This window comes from Acyrthosiphon pisum, chromosome X, assembly GCF_005508785.2.
Source record: "Acyrthosiphon pisum isolate AL4f chromosome X, pea_aphid_22Mar2018_4r6ur, whole genome shotgun sequence".
Classification (NCBI taxonomy): Eukaryota; Metazoa; Arthropoda; class Insecta; order Hemiptera; family Aphididae; genus Acyrthosiphon; species Acyrthosiphon pisum.
Genome location: NC_042493.1, coordinates 6,329,164 through 6,334,922, shown reverse-complemented (window position 1 = coordinate 6,334,922; position 5,759 = coordinate 6,329,164).

Here is a 5,759-nt window from a genome sequence, read left to right as displayed (position 1 = left end):
GCATAATATTTAATATATTTTAGAAAAAAAATATAATATTTTGTTTATAATTACAAAATAATTGGTGTGCAACAGATACAAAATATGTACCTACATAATATAATCATATTTGTTTATTTTATTGTTAACTAATTAGTAAATTTTGTTTGACTGTAATATTTTGAAATAAAGGGTGCTTTAACAGTTTAACCTAACAAATTAATTACTTAGTTTAAATTGTTATTTGTTAATTATTGATGCTACAAAGTCAACGAAATTTTAGGTATACATTCGTTGCTTTATATTATATTAACTATTATAACTTGTAAGTCTATATAATTAATATCTAAAAATTAATAATATAATACAACGTTTTAACGACTCTGAACGATCGATACTCACGTTATTTTGTTTCGTTTATCGTATCCGCTCTTCACATACTCATATTCATCATGTTCCATTATCATAGGCAAATTACAAAACAATATAAAAGAAAAATAACGTACACAACGGCAAACAAAATTAGAAGGAAAATGGTACTAATACCACTGTTCAGAGTAGGTACTAATGCAGTAATGCAGTCACCGTACAATGATACTCTAAGCACTGACCGCCGATAAACGATAAATGATAAACATTGTCTTTTAATAATAACATTATATTAATATCCCATAATGATTTTCAACACTGAAAATGTATATTTTTAGAAATTAAATGGTGAAAATTCCCATTGTCCAGGAATATCAATGACAATAATATTTGTAAGAAACATATCGTTAACTATTTTTAGCCTTGATCAATATTAACGATAGTGAACAAATCGTGAACGGTAAACGAGTCGACCCCGCGTAGCGTACCCCGCCAACATGGCAGTAAACGTTTTCCGAATAGGTACGGGTAAACACTAAACATCATATTATTGGTTTACGGACTCGTTTCCTAGGTCCTGACTTCAGATCATAAGTAAACGTAAACCGAATCTTTCCCATTATTAATAATTATTAATTAAGTAGGTAGCTGATCATAATAAATCATCAATTATATATGAGCTTATCCAATCACGAGGCTACAAAGTTTTAAACTCATTTGTAAGAGTAAAAGGATTTAGTTTCAATTTGGCAATTCCATTTCAGCTGATTCAGTATTAATATTTATAATATTACTTTAATGTTGACAATATATTAGCTACCCATACTTTTTTTTATCTTTTAAAATTTAATACCTATAGAAAAACTTAATTATAATCAAACAAAAAAAATAAATATTTTATATAAATACTAAATGCTTAAATAAATTGTACAAAAATTAAAATATCTTAAAAAAACCTATGTAGGGAGAAGGGACACAGGTAATGTTCTTAGATTAAAATTTGATAATAAGTGAATTTGTTCAAAAAAAAAAAAATTCTTTTATACTACTAGGTATAACATGTTAAATACACGGCAGTTATTGTATTTGCATAACTTATAAATCTATACAAATATATAATATATACAATTATAATCTAACCTCTACAAAATCTATAGTTTTTTTTTAAAATTAATATATTTTTTAAGGAGAAACTGGGAAACTGTGGTTATTAGTCCTTAAAGACTTAAGTTATTTTATTATACGATATTATCATATAATTTTTAGTTTTAAATATTTAATAAGTAGTAATTGTTACATAATATTATAATAATGCTGCTGAAAACTGTAGAATAATTTAAAAAATATACATAATATTATAATTAATCCATTCACATATTATAACCATACTTTTAACATTTTAGGTCTGAGTGGAACGATAAATGTATTGATTTTACAATGATGTGTGTTTTTTATTTTTTATTTTATTTTTGTGCCTGTGTACACGATAAGTAGTCGAAATAATGCTTCGATTTTCAACTTCAGTATCTTTTATGATAGGAAAGTGAATCTAGTTGGTACTTGGGGGGGGGGGGGGGTCAAAAGTAAAAATTTCCCAGTAGTTTTCAAAAGCGCAGTGAAAACCAAAAGGTTAATTATTAAGGAAAAACGGGAATTTTTAAGCAAAATCGAATTTTGTTTTTGGTACAACTCTTAAACAAATAACCGTAGGTACATGAAACGTTGACTAAATGTTTATATTAGCATTTTCTATACACCATAACATTTTACAAATATTTTGACTTTGTTTGAGATGTGGCTTCGTTTTCAATAGTGAGTGGTATGTGATTATTAGTTAATAATATTTAATATACCTAATACTAATTATTTAAACTATCCTTATAAATAAAAGGGTTTGTATATAGGCAAATTCAATGCAATTTTTATATTAAAAAAAATAGATAAATTATAAAACTAAAAGAAATGATAGTTTAATCTATGAAAAAGAATATTTTTATTATACAGTTGAATTCAAATAAAAAACACATTGATTTAATTAGGTACATATAAAAATTCAATTTTGTAGGAGTTTTTTGTTTTGGCAATTTAACATTTCAATAAATAAAACGTCATTTGCTATTTGCAGATATAGAAATGTTGTAAATTATAATCTTATATATTTGTTAAAGGTATGTGCTACCATAATTTTTAAACCTTTTGGTTAAATAAAAAATACAATTTTGGTTTACGATTTTGCAAATTTAATAAAAATACTAAATCTTTTAATATTGGTGTTATACTCATGAAATCTGTATGGATCCTTTGAGACACGTTTCAGAAAACAGGTATCAAGATAGTTTCCTAGCTAATAGAACTTATTAGTTTACTGTTTAGAGTTTAGTGGTAAAAAGTGTTTCTAAATTGAAATTTTCGAAAAAAAAATTCGGCGTGAAATTTTGTTTTGCCAATTTCTCAAACATAAAACAATGCTTTTTTGAGAACAGAAATTTGATCTAGAAGTGTCACTGCTATGAACCTCGATGATTAATTAAAAGACAATACGACCAATATTAAGGTTTTCTCAATATGTTACAATTTTGAAAACATATAGAAAAAAACAAAATCCTTCAAAAAAAGTACTATCTTTAACAAACCTTCAAGGGACAAAGCAGAAACGTCCCTAGATTATTTCCCAGTTGGTAAAAGTTTTTAACTAAATTATTAAGGGGGTAAATGTTGTGTTCAAAATTTGAATTTTAAAAAAAAAATTGGCGGGAAATTTTGCTTTATAAATTTCTCAATCTTAAATTCTAGATACGACTTTTTTAAGAACAGAAATTCAATCTAGTGGTCTCACTACATTGAACCTCAAAGGTTTCAAGACAATACAAAAAATATTGAAGGAGCTAGTATTTCAAAATTTACGTCCAGCCGTTCCAATTTTGTGTTTTTAGCTCAAATATATATATTATATTAGAGTGAATTGACCTATTATTTTATAGGCTTTAATATATTATTCTTATATAGATATCGATTTTACATAAATATTCTACTAAAATAAAAGTTCAAAATAATTATTACTTTAATCGTTAAACAGACGTATACCATAACGAAACGTCAGGATGTACGAATAATCATGTAAGGCGTTTTTTCAACTTTTAGCTACTCCGATTACGGGCGAAATAATGGTCGACCATAGACCCTTTTTGAATCTTAGTACACCAAAAGACCAAGATCTCAAGTTTTGTAGTGAACCCAAAATCCAAAATACACGTAATTACGTAATTTTCTAAGTACAAAAAACACATGAAAAGCCATGACTCCCGAACCAAAAGTCGGATAGCCTCGATCTCGGTATCCATCAATACGGCGCAAAGTTCTCTATAACATCCGATTACAAAAACGGCTCACCACGCCCAAAATCTAAGTTTCCGTGCTGAAAAACATTATGCAGTTGTAGGTTGAGAACCAATATTACACAATTTGTTTATATAATATAATATTTATTATTAAACTATAAATTTCCCTTGCGTATTCTAAAACATAGTTTTACTTATTTATATAGTCGCTGTAAAAATATTTTCACCAACTAACATAAGCCAGAGAAGCCAGAGGACCACCCCTTAAATACAGCTCTGAATTACTGCAAACGCACATGTATGTCAACAGCACTGCTGTGCCGACCAAAATATATGAAAAACGTGATTTTCTGCTCAAAACACGTTTCACACCTCGTAGAGTGGTCTGATTTAATTAGTTACTTTTATTGTTAGAAATAAGATGATTTTCTGCAGAGCGCATCGGTCTTTCATAGTTTTTGAAAATTGGTCATATTCAAAATCGTATAGGCTTAGATATGGAATTTTAAAAATTCAAGTCCAATGCACACTGAAAGAGTTTATCATTAAAAAAAAAAATTTAAGGGCATGAGAGTTTTTCCCGATCATTTCCCACTTTAAAGGACACTCTTTTATTTTGGGGGACGTCAGTGATGCCCGTGTGCATAGGCGGACATTTGGGGGTCTTGAGGGGGCTTAGCCCTCTCAAAACGTATAAACAGAAAAGTTAGTAGACATATTACATCATATTATATAATTTATTTTACTTATATTATTTTTGAGGGAGCTAAAATTTCTGTTTGTACGTTTTGAAAGGGCTAAGCCCCTCAAGCACCCCCAATTTCGGACTATGCCCGTGTGGTATACGTATGAAGGAGAAGATCCGTTTTTCCTATGTATTTTAAAGAAAAACATTAATTCAATATTTTGTCATTCAAGATATTGTTTTTCAAGATTTTACCATTGAGCGGTTTCCATATTCAAGATTTTATTGGAATTATTAATTCAAGATTTTGCCGTTCAAGATATGTTTTTCAAGATTTACCATTCAGCGGTTTCCATATCAAGATTTTATTGGAATTATGAATTCAAGATTTTGCCGTTCAAGATATTGTTTTTCAAGATTTTACCATTCAGCGGTTTCCATATTCAAGATTTTATTGGAATTATTAATTCAAGAAATAGACTTTCAAGATTTTGCCATTCAACTGTTTGAATATTCAATAATTTGTCGGAATTATTTATTCAAGATTTCGCAGTTCTTGAAAATATTGTTGTCAAGATATCGACGCTCAATGTCTTAAAGTTCAAGATTTTGAAGGCCTCCCGACTTATGTTCACTTTTATTTAATTTTCACCAACAAAAACCTATAAGGAACCAATTGGATACAAGCTCATATTATATTTTCTAGTCTTATAACAGAAGTAAAAATTGTTTATCAACAATATTTTTAAAAATGAATGGCGTATAAAAAATGTTAATATAAATATTCGGTGGAAATGTTATGAATTTTGTCTAAAACTGTTTTTATGTAAAAATCTCCACTTTTCCTTATTTTTTTTGGTTTTCCTGATTTGGAGTTATTTACTTTCGATCCCTCAAAGTACCAACTAGATTCACTTTTCTACCAGACAAGATACTAAAGTAAAAAATTGAAGAAATTTTAATTACCAAAACGTCCGTTAATTTGTCTGTTGCTGAGTTTCAAAGTACTAGATAATGCGTGTATGCTTATCGCAGAATATACAAATAATACAAATATTTCTAAATGTATAATATTATATACCTGTCTAAGGGAAAATGGTACATTTGTACCTATAGTATAAGTGTATATCACATAACTCCAAACTACAGACTACAGGTTATACATAATATTATCTATAAATTATTTTGATTGTGTGATACAATACGCAAATTATTGGCAATTTGGTATTAACTTCGGGAGCGTGTCGTATGGTATTCGTATACTTTTTGGCTTCACTTTCAAATAGAGATGGCCAACATAAATATTACTGAATAATCACATAATAATACTACTGCAATGCAGTCACGGTACTTTTTGGCTATTCAAAAATTGATTATCGTAATATTTT